A 15,817-nucleotide genomic window follows, 5' to 3' on the forward strand; every position below is an offset into this window, starting at 1 on the left:
CGTCTTGGTGGTGTGGTGAGGTTGCCGTCTTGGTGGTGTGGTGAGGTGTGGTGTGGTGGCCGTCTTGGTGGTGTGGTGAGGTGTGGTGTGGTGGCCGTCTTGGAAGGAGGAAGTGAAGACTGGCGTCACTGTGGGGGGCGGAGCCTCACCCTCCCCTGCCTTACATAATTGGCCAAGACACAAAGGACGTGGTGACGTAGAAATTATCCACCCAATCGGAAAGTAGTTCAACACACAAGATAGTGAATAATTCAGCGTGTGGTTGGCTAATTCGAGCTTGCTCGGAAGCTCCCATAGGCGGGGCAATGAACAGGCTACCAATCGGGGACGCGCAAACGCAGAAGAGGCCCCGCCTATCCCTGGTGGGGACTCCGCCTACTAGAGCCGTGAGTTCAATCACCATATTTTATTCCCGGTGGCGAGTAGGTCGTCCAAATCGGGTGGACTGTGGATTAGTGCACGCGGGCCGGCACGGCGGGTCTGTCTAATTAAGTGGCCAGGAGATTAGCGCCACCAACACCGCTTTTTGTGCCGCCACTGCCCCGAGGTAGGTGTCCAGTGGTGGTAGGGCGCCCCGCCCGCACGCCCGCGCCCACCATTGTCTTGTGCTAACACTCTAGGATATTACAGCCGCGCCTCCCTATGTTCATCACGCCAACCACCACCTTCAGGGTGCTCACGCCCCTACCGGCACCCACAGGGAACTTGGGAAAGCGGGCAATCCCGCCCGCACGCCCACGTCTATGATTTTCTTGTGCTTTCATTAGAACACCGTCTTTACCTCACGCCCACGCCAAGGCATCACCACGCCCCTGAGTCCACGGAGCTTCACCCAAGGGACCGTGGTGCGGCCCTCAGTGACCAGGCCGCCCACAAGGTACTGGCCACACTACCATCTGGCCACCATCTGAGTGGCCCATACCACCTTTTCCGCCCAACTCACACTACATGTGGGTGGTGGTGGTTGTAGTGGGCGGCAAGTGTGGAGGTTGTAGTGGGCGGCAAGTGTAGTAGTTGTAGTGGGCGGCAAGTGTGGTGGTTGTAGTGGGCGGCAAGTATGGTAGTTGTAGTGGTCGGCAAGTGTAGTAGTTGTAGTGGGCGGCAAGTGTGGTGGTTGTAGTGGGCGGCAAGTGTGGTGGATGTAGTGGGCGGTCAGTGTGGTAGTAGGCGACAAGTGTGGTAGTTGTAGTGGGCGGCAAGTGTGGTGGTTGTAGTGGGCGCCAAGTGTAGTAGTTGTAGTGGGCGGCAAGTGTGGTGGATGTAGTGGGCGGCAAGTGTGGTAGTTGTAGTGGGCTCCAAGTGTAGTAGTTGTAGTGGACGGCAAAGTGTGGTGGATGGAGTGGGCGGTCAGTGTAGTAGTTGTAGTGGGCGGCAAGTGTGGTAGTTGTAGAGGCGCCAAGTGTAGTAGTTGTAATGGGCGACAAGTGTGGTGGATGTAGTGGGCGGTCAGTGTAGTAGTTGTAGTGGGCGGCAAGTGTGTTGTAGTGTGTAGTGGTAGTGTAGTAGTTGTAGTGGGCGGCAAGTGTGGTGGTTGTAGTGGGCGGCAAGTGTGGTAGTTGTAGTGGGCGACAAGTGTAGTAGTTGTAGTGGGCGGCAAGTGTGGTGGTTGTAGTGGGCGGCAAGTGTGGTGGTTGTAGTGGGCGGCAAGTGTAGTAGTTGTAGTGGGCGGCAAGTGTGGTGGAGTGTGGTAGTTGTAGTGGGCGACAAGTGTGGAGGTTGTAGTGGGCGGCAAGTGTGGTAGTTGTGGGCGACAAGTGTGGAGGTTGTAGTGGGCGGCAAGTGTAGTAGTTGTAGTGGGCAGGTGTGGTGGATGTAGTGGGCGGCAAGTGTGGTAGTTGTAGTGGGCGACAAGTGTGGAGGGTGGGCGGCAAGTGTGGTAGTTGTAGTGGGCGGCAAGTGTGGTAGTTGTAGTGGGCGTGTGGTAGTTGTAGTGGGCAAGTGTGGTGGATGTAGTGGGCGGCAAGTGTGGTGGATTTAGTGGGCGGCAAGTGTGGTGGTTGTAGTGGGCGGTAAGTGTGGAGGTTGTGGGCGGCAAGTGTGGTAGTTGTAGTGGGCGGCAAGTGTGGTGGATGTAGTGGGCGGCAAGTGTGGTGGATGTAGTGGGCGGTCAGTGTGGAGGATGTAGTGGGCGGTCAGTGTGGTGGTTGTAGTGGGCGGTCAGTGTGGTAGTGGGCGACAAGTGTGGTGGTTGTACTGGGCGGCAAGAGTGGTGGATGTAGTGGGCGGTCAGTGTGGTGGTTGTAGTGGGCGGCAAGTGTGGTGGTTGTAGTGGGCTGCAAGTGTGGTGGATGTAGTGGGCGGTCAGTGTGGTGGTTGTAGTGGGCGGTCAGTGTGGTAGTGGGCGACAAGTGTGGTAGTTGTAGTGGGCGGCAAGTGTGGTGGTTGTAGTGGGCGGCAAGTGAGGTGTTTGTAGTGGGCGACTAGTGAGGTGGTTGTAGTGGGCGGTCAATGTGGTAGTTGTAGTGGGCGGCCAGTGTGGTAGTTGTAGTAGGCGGTCAGTGTTGCGGTTGTAGTGGGTGACAAGTGTGGTGGTTGTGGGCGGCCAGTGTGGTAGTGTAGTGGGCGGCCAGTGTGGTAATTGTAGTGGGCGGCAAGTGGGGTGGTTGTAGTGGGCGGCAAGTGTGGTAAGTGTAGGGGCGGCAAGTGAGTGGTTGTAGTGGGCGGTGTGTAATTGTAGTGGGCGGCCAGTGTGGTAATTGTAGTGGGCAGCCAGTGTGGAATGTAGTGGGCGGCAAGTGTGGTAGTTGTAGGGCGTGGTGGTTGTAGTGGGCGGTAAGTGTGGTAGTTGTAGTGGGCGGCAAGTGTGGTGGTTGTTGTAGGCGGCAAGTGTGGTGGTTGTAGTGGGCGGCAAGTGTGGTGGTTGTGTGGGCGGCAAGTGTGGTGGTTGTAGTGGGCGGCAAGTGTGGTGGTTGTTGTAGTGTGGTGGTTGTTGTAGGCGACAAGTGTGGTGGTTGTTGTGGGCGGCAAGTGTGGTGGTTGTAGTGGGCGGCAAGTGTGGTGGTTGTTGTAGGCGACAAGTGTGGTGGTTGTTGTGGGCGGCTAGTATGGTGGTTGTAGTGGGCGGCAAGTGTGGTGGTTGTTGTAGGCGGCAAGTGTGGTGGTTGTTGTAGGCGACAAGTGTGGTGGTTGTAGGCGACAAGTGTGGTGGTTGTTGTGGGCAGCAAGTATGGTGGTTGTAGTGGGCGGCAAGTGTGGTGGTTGTTGTAGGCGACAAGTGTGGTGGTTGTTGTGGGCGGCAAGTGTGGGAGATGAGCCTATTGGGTATCATATTTAGTATCGGTTGTTGTGGGCGGCTACAGTCTATGTAATCGGATACAGGTAGCTGTGTGTGTGTGTGTGTGTGTGTGTGTGTTAAAAAATTCCCCTCTTGTAAACTTCAGATGAAACTCTTACCTGCAAATATCACCTGTAGCTCTTAATTAAACTTACCTGTACAATACATAACCCTTTTAACATCACATTTAACCTATTATACCTGTAAATTCTGAAAAGTAAAAACATTACCTGGTGACGATTGGCGAATAATTAGTAAGAGTATTTATCGATGGGGTCGTCAGAAAGTACACATATGGTTCTTCAAATCGTTATAACTTTCCAACTTTTTGACCAATTTTTATGAATCTTGGTCAGCATATTCCTGGAGGGTTGATCTAAGCGTGGGCTAAATTTGGAGTGACTGGTGTCCTTGTATGACCTCTGTATGTGACCTCAAATTTGGTGGACATGTTAGTGGTGAGATGTTTTGAGGTGATTGTTTTGGTCATGGGTGTGGTGTGATGGGGAGGAAGGAGGAGGAATAATAAGAAGAGGAGGAGGAGGAAATGAAAGGAGGATGAGTAGGAAGAAGAAAAAGAGGAGGAGGAGGAAGAATAAGAGGAGGAGGAGGAGGAATAAGAAGAAAGAATAGATAACCAACATCAATAAACACCAAAACATGAAAAAAATACTAAATTAAACCTTGACTACAGAACACGGTTTAAAAAGTGCATTAAGTAGCTATAATGTTTAATCGACATATACATAAACAAAATTGCGTCAGTTTATGTATGGAATGCGTTAAAACTGATTCGTAATTGCGTTAAATAGGCCTTAGGATTACATAAAAAATATAGGTTTGCGTTTAATAATATACCGGTATATAGGCTTCACGTTGGTAATATAGTGTAGACGTATAATGATGGGTTCAGCTATTGGCTCGCGTTAAGGTCCTATGAAGAATTGCGTCATGATTCAGTATAATGCGTTAAGGCTACAGCGTTGAATTGTCCTGTGATTTCCTGGAATTCCTAATCGCTGTTGAATGATTATTACTATTATTAGTGTCATTATTTATTATTATTGTTTTTGTTATTTGTATTATTATAGTTATTTCTATAGTTAATTTTGTTATTGTTTTTTTTCCATCCTTTTTATCGATTTACTTTTATTGTTATTTTTTCAATAACTATTATTTTTATCATCAAATGTCTTTTTTTTTAAGAATTACGTAAACATGATTTTTGTTAAAGAATATTTTATCACAAACTCAAGAATATAATTGATTCAGTTGCGTCAATTATCTTTTTATGATGTCAAATTAGATTTTAGAAGATGCATATACCCTGTATACGCCTTTGATATACAGTATATACGCCCGCCTTTACGCAATTGGGATAGCTTCATTGGTCGTATCTTGGGTATTTAGCGAGGTCAGGTCAGGTCAGGTGGTGGTAGATGGGTAGGAAGTATAGAAGTGGTTGTGGTAGGCGGTTGTGGTGGTGGGTGGCTAGTATAGTAGTGGTTGTAATGGGTTGCGCAGGTTGGTAGTCGTGGTGGGTGACAGTAGTAATGGTTGTGGTGGGTGGTAGTAGTGGTGGTTGTGATGGTGGTAGTACTGTATAGTGGGCAACCCAAAGCTTTCAAGATCTTATAAAAAAAATCATGAAACTCCCAGACTTTCCTTGGTGGCTGATGACGTCACAGGGGGTATTAGGTGACGGGGGAGCACTTTAAAGGCCTCAAGTGATGGTGTATTATAAGTGTGACAGGTATACAATATAAGGGTCAGGTGTAGAGTATAAGTGTGACAGGTGTAAAATATAAGGGACAGATGTACAGTGTAAGTGGGACAGGTGTAGAATATTAGTGTAACAGATGTACACTAAAAGAGACAGGCATACAGTATAAGTGTGACAGGTGTAAAATATAAGGGACAGATGTACAGTATAAGTGTTGACAGGTGCACAGCATAAGTGACCGGTGAGCCTCATGAGTGTGACGTGTATATAGTGACAGGTGTACCTAATTAGTGGAATCCATTTTGTCACCTTATATTCTCGTGCCGTGGTTTAAATTGGTCATGTTTGTTATATTCCGTGCATGAGCTTTTTAACCCCAGAGCCGAGAGCAGAGTTTAAGGGTGGCGCTATGATTGGTCCATATATTATTTATGTAATTTTTTTTACGAGGATTAAACCCACCCGGGCACAGGTCACTGACCCACATCGGGCCCTGGGGGGCGAAAATGTAATATATATATATATATATATATATATATATATATATATATATATATATATATATATATATATATGTATATATATATATATATATATATATATATATATGTTGTGTTGCCAAAGTAAGAGAACCAATTGTGACCCTGCAACTGTGTGTAAATGAGGCAGAAAATCGGATCAACAACCTGGGACTTGGTCACAATTTTCGTGATGCCATGATTTGGCAGCAGGGTCTACCATTAGACAACACATTGTGATTCCAATATTTTCTCAGGCGGTAGTACCTCCCTGTTTGGTAGCTGCCTACTACCTACTAAGAGTAGGTTAGAAGGGGGATGAATCTTCAGTTTTTTTAGTGTAACAAATTTATTGACAAAGCTTGTAGTACAGTTTGCCTATTCTGAGTAATTCAGTCAGGTCTTGACACTGAGGGTGGATCTTCAGGTGAATTGTTTATTCGTTTTTCTTCGTTTAGTCAGATAATTGCCCGTCCTTCCTGACCTAACTGATGTATTTACCTCATGAAGGATGTTTCTTTCGTGTACAATGACGGAAAAAATCCTCCTGTCAGTCTTCCGTCCCATCCATGAATGAACCCTGAGACTCGTGAACCCGAGACCTCACACAGTGCTTCATCTATGGACCTAACGATGTGTGTGTGAGAGAGAGAGATGTCTCGGGTTCAGAGGTTCACGGGTTCATGAGTCTCAGGGTTCATTTATGGACGGGATGAAGGAGTACTGACAGACGAGAAGGACTTACTTTTTTCCGTGAGCGTACCTGCGGGCGGCCAAGGCTATTAAGGATGACACTGGGTCCTTTTGTTACCGTGAATCACTAACAATGAGAATCCTTTGTCTAATGTCCTTGATCTTACAGTCAGGCTTGTTAATTTATCTACAATATTCTAAATCATTTTTATTTGATTCTGGGTTTATGTATATGAACTCGGCGGGGGGGGGGGTATATATATTTAGATTGTAACCTTTATATAGTAGGGTATTTTATTATCGGAAAAAATGGCTATTGTAATATGTTTTATGATTTGTTAGGTATTTGAGAATGAATGGTTTGTTTATATGTGCTTGGCCTTACGCTGCCACGCCTCTGGGTCCTCCATGGTCTGGTCGTGACTGAACAACTGTAATCGACCACAACAAGAGCACGTGAGGGCCGAGCTGGAGTGGGTGAGCAAGAGTCTCTCCCGTACATCACGTCACCAGCCTCCTGGACGTGACGATTCAGCCTTTCCAGATCTCGGAGAAGGACGCCCAACCCGTCAAAACCCCCGCCAGCGCGCGCCAACTTTCCCGCCACCCCAACCGTCACGTTCCATACCCTCCACGCTATTGGCTCTCCAGATTGTGACGTCATTTACTATGCGATATTCTCATTGGCGTGGAGATTATGACGTGGTGTTTAGGAAGGGGGAAGGGGGGTAAGGGAGGGGTATTTTTCGGCTATTACCAAGTAAGACGGTTCGGTTACACACTATCACGAACGCTTTAGGATTTATTGGGGGATTTGTTGTAACGGTAAGAGGAGGCAGAGGGATTGTGTTCCTTTGTCTTGTTGTTATCCACGATGGTCGGCCATGTTGGGAGGGTGTTCGTTACCCCTAGCAGTGTATACAGGGTGTCTCATAAGTTACCCATCTTAGGGAAAATACAGTATATACCAGTATTTTTGTCTTTTAATATACAGGGTGAGTCGTAAGTTACTCAACTTGTGGGGCGGTGAATAGATTACTACAGTGAATTTTCAAATATTTTTTCACCATTAACTTATAAATATAATGTTTCTCTTTGTGTTCTGAACGATCCCGTAACAGTTGACAGCAAGAGGTACTGTAGAGGGTAACAGTATAGTAGTGTTGTCGACGATAGTCCACAAGCCCCTGGTATTGTATATAGTTTAGACTACAATAACTCTTACAGTACAGTATTATCGATATATCTTCATTGGTATTCTGTCCATTGAAGAATTGATATACGTGGTATTTTGTCCAATGGGAATTTGTCCAGTGTGAGCATTGTCTGAATTATGTCCAATGGGAATTTGACCAGTGAGAGACTTGGCTGAATTTTGTCCACGTGTTGGTGTTAGGAAAGTGTCAGGGCATGGGATAACTGCCCTCTGTAATTGACAGTACACGGTGTTAGGGTGTTAATTTGTACATTTAATGGTGTTAAGTGATCGAGAATGATAGTGATTTCAGTTAATGGTGCTAGGGTGATAGTCTGTTCATTTAGTGGTGTTAGAATGATGTTGAGTGATTCAAGGTGATAGTCTTTTAATGGTGCTATGGTGGTGTTAGGTGAACCAAGGTGATAACATGTGTTCATTTAGTGGTGCTACGATGGTGTTAAAGTGATCTGGGGTGATAGTGTATCCAATTAATGGTGGTATAGTGGTGTTAGGTGAATCTGAGTGCCACTAACACCATCTTGCACCCCGGTAAGGGTCAGTTGCACTCGCCTTGTACCATTGGGTCATTAATTCCAGGGAGGGAGTGTGGTATTGTTTACAGATGAGCGGTGGCGGTGTGGCGTCATGTGACCTGGTTCTCTCTCTCTCTCTCTTTCTCTCTCTCACTTTCTCTCTCTTCTCTCATTTAACCCTGTCTTTATTACTCATTTTTGTCACTCTTTATTGCCTCTTTTTCTTTAACTCACTTTCTCTCTCACTAACTTTTTCTCTTTCATCTCTTTCTTTCTCTTTCTTTTATCACTTTATTCCTCATTTTTTTTCTCTCTCTCTCTCTCTCTCTCTCTCTCTCTCTCTCTCTCTCTCTCTGACCCCAAAAGAACCCACAGTTTAAACCATCGTCTTATATATGTTGGTTATACTTCAAAACCTAACCTAACTTAGCCTAACCTAACATAACCTAAGCTAGCATAACCTAAGCTAACCTAACCTAACCTAACCTAACCGTCTACTAAAATATAATGAACCTGAGTGGGCAGTATTTTGTCCACTATTTACCTGAAGGGATTTTGTCCGGAATGATACTGTCCGGTGGTGGATTTTGTCCAATTATAGACCGTATGTGTCATTAGGTATCCGTGAGTCCTTACATCGCTCGTGCTTGGTGACATCCGGAGAGTTATGATTCACTTGTGGCAATTTCCGTCCGTGTGTGTGTGTGTGTGTGTGTGTGTGTGTGTATATTATATATATAAAGTTATGTTCGTCGCCAGTGTCAACATTTCCTGAGAGTGTGTGTGTGTGTGTGTGTGTGTGTGTGTGTGTGTGTGTGTGTGTGTGTGTGTGTGTGTGTGTGTGTGTGTGAGGATAGCCACTGAGAAAAGGGCTGGCGAATGATCGACTGGCGTGACCTTCATTCCAACTGGAGAGCAGAAGGGAAAACCAGGCACTGTTGATCGCTCGTGCTGGTGCTTCTGTTACGGAACGCTACCCAAAGTTTTGTCCGGGGCTTTATGGGGGATGTTAGATGAAGGTGAGGAAAGGGAGAAAGACGGAGGAAGAAGGAGGAAAATGAGAGACAGGGAGAGGAGGAAGGGCGAGAGAGAAGAGACACATAAGGAGACAGAGATGGGAGAAAAAGAGAAAGAGAGAGGATAAAAGGATTTACTTTACTACCCAGACAGTTCCTGGCGGCTTCAGCTGGGGATCATAACGTTATCCCAACTGTATCCCAGACCGTCGTTTCCCCTAAGACCTGCCTGAAGGTGTGGGTGGTCGTGCATATCGTGTCATGGCATCGACCCCCAAACCCCTTACAGAAGAAACGATCCAAATTTTGAAACATTTCTTATAAAAAAAAAAGGTAATATATTTGAGTACTGATTATCATAGCCTAGTAGTGTTAATAGTAATGTTCTTTTAATAACTACTATGTAAAGTTGTTGTTTGTTATTAATTTTTGTGGTTTCCGGAACGCCACAAACGTAAATCAACTTCAAGACGGATTCATCATGAGTGGGTGTTATAAGCGACCACCAGAACGTAAACAACTTGAAGACGGATTCGGTGCATAAAGTTTTTTTTTTTTTTTTGTAGCGTTTCTGTAAGATTGGGTAAGGAAGGTTTAATTCTGGTTTGGTTTAGAGTGATGGTTTAAACCTCTTTGAAGACTATTGTTTTAACCCTTTTGAGAACTATGGCTTAGCATTCTGAGGACGATGGTTTAACCCTTTGAAGTAGTATGTGTTTTTAACCTATTGAGAACGATTATGGTTTAACCCCTTGAGGACTGATGATTTAACCCTTTGACGACCACGGTTTAAACTAGAATTAAGGATAATTATGAGACCTTGACAATCTAATAATTACGACACACTACAGGAGGATGAAAGATTATGTGGGAAGAGAGAGAGAGAGATAACAGAGGTAAGAGGGGAGGAAGGTAAGAGAGAGAGAGAGAGAGAGAGAGAGAGAGAGAGAGAGAGAGAGAGAGAGAGAGAAAACAAAGCATTAATGTCTTACTATTTCCGGGTTACTTTTAGATCTCTCCCTCCCACCCTCCTTCCCTCCCACCTTCCTTCCCACCCCTTCCTTCCTTCCCTTCGTCCATTCGTTCCACCACAAGCCCAGGAAAGAGGTCAGCTTTCTTAGACAAGGAGATGTGAGATGAGAGAGAGAGCGAGAGAGAGAGAGAGCGTAGTGAGAGCCGGAGATTTAAGAGCTTAGCAAGAGTAACAGTGGATGTATTGGTGAGAGGGAGAGAGAGAGAGAACAAACATAAAGAGAGGAGGAGAAGTGGAGAGGGAGGGAGGAGAAAAAAATATGCGGGTTTAAATGCAAGAGAGAGAGAGAGAGAGAGAGAGAGAGAGAGAGAGTAAACAAGAAGAGAGGGGGAGAGAGGTAATTTATGGATAGGAAGCCAAAGAGAGAGAAGAGATAGATAGAGTGAGAGAAATGGAGAGAAAGAGAGCGAGAGAAAGATAGATATATGGTTAGAGAAAGAGAGAACGTGTGTGTGTGTGTGTGTGTGTGTGTGTCTCATAACTAAACATTTATTCATATAGTCGTGTTATTTTCGTTTTTCATTTATTTATTTTTAGTTTTTTCTCTACGTCTCTTCCTATTCTATTGTTGTTTATCTTGTCTTTGCTGTTTCTTGTATTTATCTTATTTTATGTTGGTTCCTTATCCGTTATCTTCTTCCTTTTTCTCTTTTTTACACTTCCTCTTCCTCCTTCAACTCTCTATCTCTTGCTTCTCCTTCTCTCCTCTTTCCCGTCTCTCCTTGACCCTTTACTGACCATCTCCCCTTCTCTTCCATCCAGCGTCACAATTGAAAGTTGAACACGGCTCATGATTTGGGTTCAGTGGGGAGGGTAGGGAGAGGAGGGGAAGAGAGAGGTCGTAAATGAGGAGGGAGGGGAAGAAGAAGAAGAGGGGGAGGAGGGTAGATAGATCGTGCTCAGGCCTTTAGAAATGGGCTCAGATCTCCCCCCCCCCCTCCCCCTCTCTCCTCTCTCTCTCTCTTCTCCCCTCCTTCCTCCCCATTCCTCCTCCTCCCCCTCCTAATGCTTATATATGATGCAGGACTTGTGTACACCGCGTCCCGATCCCTTACTACTGACACTGGCTTAGGCTTCGTGTTTCGGTTTTTTTTTTTTCGTTTTTAATTGTTTGGGGGAGCTATTTCTTCCTATTTATGTCCCCATTTGAACTATTTGTGCCAACTAGGGCTATTTATGTTCCTATTTGAACTGTTTATATCCCCATTTCAAATATCTGTCCCTATTTTAACTATATTTCAACAAATTGGTCCCCAGTTTTAAGTATATATCCCTATTTAACTATTTCGGCCCTTATGTAAAGTATTTCTTCCTATTTCAACTATTTGTCTCTATTTCAAATTTTTTCTCATTAATTTTATACCATAAGAGCCCTAATGAATTGTTTGTGTTAATTGGCAAAACAAACAATGGTTTAACCCTTTGAAGACGATGGTTTAACCCTTAGAGGAGGATGGTTTAACCCTTTGAGGACGATGGTTTAACCCTTAGAGGAAGATGGTTTAACCCTTTGAGGACGATGGTTTAACCCTTAGAGGAAGATGGTTTAACCCTTTGAGGACGATGGTTTAACCCTTAGAGGAAGATGGTTTAACCCTTTGAGGACGATGGTTTAACCCTTAGAGGAAGATGGTTTAACCCTTTGAGGACGATGGTTTAACCCTTAGAGGAAGATGGTTTAACCCTTTGAGGACGATGGTTTAACCCTTAGAGGAAGATGGTTTAACCCTTTGAGGACGATGGTTTAACCCTTAGAGGAAGATGGTTTAACCCTTTGAGGACGATGGTTTAACCCTTAGAGGAAGATGGTTTAACCCTTTGAGGACGATGGTTTAACCCTTAGAGGAAGATGGTTTAACCCTTTGAGGACGATGGTTTAACCTTAGAGGAAGATGGTTTAACCCTTAGAGGAAGATGGTTTAACCCTGGTTTAACCCTTTGAAGACGATGGTTTAACCCTTAGAGGAAGATGGTTTAACCCTTTGAGGACGATGGTTTAACCCTTAGAGGAAGATGGTTTAACCCTTTGAGGACGATGGTTTAACCCTTAGAGGAAGATGGTTTAACCCTTTGAGGACGATGGTTTAACCCTTAGAGGAAGATGGTTTAACCCTTTGAAGACGATGGTTTAACCCTTAGAGGAAGATGGTTTAACCCTTTGAGGACGATGGTTTAACCCTTAGAGGAAGATGGTTTAACCCTTAGAGGAAGATGGTTTAACCCTTTGAGGAAGATGGTTTAACCTTTTGAGGACGATGGTTTAACCCTTTGAGGAAGATGATTTAACCGTTTGAGGACGATGGTTAAGGTGCAATAATTACAAGAGAGAGAGAGAGAGAGTAATTATTGGTGATGCTAATGTTGGTAGTGGTTGTAGTTGTGGTAGTGGTAATATTGGCAGTATAGATGGTGGTAGTGATGATGGTATAGTGGTGGTGGTGGTAGTAGTATTCGTATAGTAGTTGTAATGGTGGTGCTGGAAGTAGTGGTGGTTGTAGTGGTGGTTGTAGTAGTGATGGTGGTAGTAGTGGTGATAGTAGAAAAATTGATGGTAGTTGTGAGGGTGGTGGTAGTAGTAGTGGTGGTGCTAGTAGTTGTGGTGGTGGTAGTGATGGTGATAGTGGTGGTAGTAGTAGTGATGGTGATAGTGGTGGTAGTAGTTGTGGTGGTGGTAGTGATGGTGGTAGTGATGGTAGTAGTTGTGGTGGTGGTGGTGTTTGCCCCCTGTGTTACCTATGGACGCTGGTTCACTAAGACTTCAATGCTGACAGTTTTGTTGGCTTAAGCTACCCCTCTCCCTTCCCTCTCATCTCCCTCTCCCTTCCCACCCCCCTCTCCCTACCCTTTCACCCCCTCTCCCGTCCCTCTCCACATCCCTCTCTCCTCTTTAACCTTCCCCTGTCCCTTATCTCTCTCTCTCTCTCTCTTTCTCTCTCTCTCTTCCGATGTTTCTACCCCCTTCTCCCTCCTCTCTTTATTCCCTTCTCCCCCCTTTCCTCTTTCCCCCTTCTTCCTCCCCTTCCATCCATTCCCCCCTTCCCGCCATTTATCAAGATTTACTTCATAGATATTTTAATTGATGTCTATAACAAGTAAACATTTCAGATATAAATTATAGAAATAGTTATAGAAATAAAATAAATTATATACACTCTTGATTATATTTTTATTTAAATTATCACAAAGAAGAAAAATAATTATAAACCTTTTGTGTCTTTTTTATGAATTATCGTAAAAAGAAAAATAATTATTGAATGTTATAATTAATTTTCTGTGGTGGAAGAATAATAATGTATAGGAAATAATCTCTAGGGGTATTAGATGATTAATTAGGATTTATTTTATATAATTTAATGATAATGTTTAAAATATTCTAACTCTTAAGATGTATTTTCTTCTTCTTCTTCTTCTTCTTCTTTTTCTTCTTCTTCTTTATATTGAAATTAGTGATTATTTACATTTTAATGTTTGGTGATTTTTATTAATTTTGTGATTTTAGTATTGTAATTATAATTGGCAATGAGATAATTAATTTTGTTCTTGGTAATTAAATGAGCTAGTTATATTGTCTTGTTTGGGAGATTTTATTAATAATTTGACTTTAAGGTAATTAAAATCTTCGTGGTTAATTGATTCGTATTGTGATATTTTTAGTGATTTAAATAACCTAATTTTTCATTGTTAAATTCTTGGCTATAAACTCTGTAATTTTTATCTGACTTTAGTAATTTCTTTTTATTTATTCTCGTGTTTTTATTTATTTTATTTGGTTATTTATATCAGTATTTTATTTATTTATTTCAAGTTATTTGTTAAGCAATCGTTTTGGCGTGTATTTAGTTTTTAAAATTTGTTGATTTAAATTTTAGTTTGTGGTATGAACGCTTCTTTAATTTGGTGATTTTTTCTTTTGTGATATATGGTTGATATTTTTGGGGTAGTTTTTATATTTTTTTGCGATTTTTTGGTGATTTATGGTATATTTTTTGGTGGTTTGGAATTTATTTTATTTTGTGATTTTTGTATTATTGTTCACCTCTTGGTAATTTGGTAATTTTATATGGTGATTTATCGGTGATCTTTTGGTAATTGTGATTTTATTTGGGTAATTTTGTGAGTTTTATTGATTTATCGTTAGTTTTTTATACCCTTGTAATTTAATTTTTGACTTCTCGGATTTGATAATGTGATTTTTCGTATATTTAATAATTTCGTGATTTTTGGGGGGTTATTTTCTGTGATTTTGTGCGTATCAGTGAAATGCTTAATATATTTCTCTCAAGCTTTTATTGAATAGGTCAGTAAAATGCTTAATATATCTCTCTCAAGCTTTTGTTTAATAGTTCAGTGAAATGCTTTATCTTCAAGCTTTTGTTTAATAGGTCAGTGAAATGCTTTATCGTCAAGCTTTTGTTAAGACGAAAATGAAATACTCTTGGAAGGTGATAGGAACATGAAAAGGAAATTATTACGGTGTGTGTTTGCGTGTCGGTCGGGTCAATTCTCCACCGCCCGCCCGCCCGCCCTTACCATCTGCTAGCTATGGGAGGGAGTGTTGGCGCCAATCTATATGGTGAAATTTCTACCATAGGATATTTAACGGGATTTTGTTTATATATCCTACTGTAAATTATATTATTGATTATATTTTATTTTTATTTCGGAATTTTTTTTACAGATTAGATTTTGTTTGAATTTTATCATTTTATTACTTTTTTTCAATGTTTTATTTCATTGGATATTAGGTAAAAAAAATTCCTAATTCTATATAATTATTTTCTGTCATTATTTTCTTCCTATAATTAACGTATTTATATCTTGAAATTATATATATTTACCTTTTAGTTATCGGGAATAATATTCATTTCTGTAAATGTATAACAATTTCAATCTGAATATTTTTTTCTTTCGTGATAATTTATTTTCTTCAATTTATTTTTTATTCATTTTTTTCGTCGTTTTTTTCCGATTAATTTTGTGTTCAGTTTTTATTTACTCTTGATTCTGTTTATTTTATTTGTTTATATATTGTTTATTGTTAATATTTTTGGCATTTATGGTGTAGAAAGGAGTTTTGTGTTGTGTTTACAGTTTATAGTGACGTGTGTGTTTGTTGTTGTTTACTGTAATAATATAGTGTTGTTTACTGTACTTGGATAATTATTTACTTAGTTTGATAATTGTTTACAGTAGTAGTTTATAGTTGTTTGGTAATTTATCGTTGTTTACATTAATTAGTTATATTTGATTGTAATAATTTGTTTAATAGTTTGTTGTGTACAGTAATGAGTTGTTTATATTAATCAGTTTTTGTTTACTGTTGTCATACGTTGTTTACACAGTGTTATCATCTTGTCTCTCCCATAGGTTGACCTTGGCCGGAAATTCATGCGGTAAACAGGTGAGTTAATTAATCTTACCTGTAAATTACCCTCACCTGTAAATTAGCCTTACCTGTAAATTAACACACACACACGTACACAGACGCAGACACCACTCACGTATACACACTCGCACATATTCACACACGCATACACATACACAGTGCACACACACACACGTACACACACACGCATGCATACACACGTACACACACACACGCATGCATACACACACACTAGGATATAATTGATAAGACTTCACTTTATTATTCTGTAGAGTTGAATCCCTCTTAAGCTCCCCTCTTAGGTCTTCCCCTCTCTTCACTCCCCTCTGATCTCTCCCCTTAACCCTTACTCCCCTTTTCATACCCTCCTTCTCATTTTTCCCCTCAGATTTTTCCTTTCCCTTTTCCCTCCCTTTATTTCCCCTCTCTCATGTCTCATAATT

General features: G+C 42.3%; 1 protein-coding gene across 1 annotated transcript in view; it reads left to right on the forward strand.

The window, feature by feature from the left end:
* Nucleotides 1-419: 419 nt before the first annotated feature.
* Nucleotides 420-15,817, forward strand: part of LOC121875071 (single-minded homolog 2-like) — a 74,321-nt gene continuing 58,923 nt past the window's right edge. The window contains exons 1-2 of the mRNA XM_042379418.1: nt 420-547; nt 15,356-15,389. The gene's annotated coding sequence lies outside the window, so the exon portion shown is untranslated. The remainder of the gene's footprint in view (nt 548-15,355; nt 15,390-15,817) is intronic.

The sequence above is a fragment of the Homarus americanus genome, unplaced genomic scaffold, assembly GCF_018991925.1.
Source record: "Homarus americanus isolate GMGI-L3 unplaced genomic scaffold, GMGI_Hamer_2.0 scaffold36970, whole genome shotgun sequence".
Lineage (NCBI taxonomy): Eukaryota > Metazoa > Arthropoda > Malacostraca > Decapoda > Nephropidae > Homarus > Homarus americanus.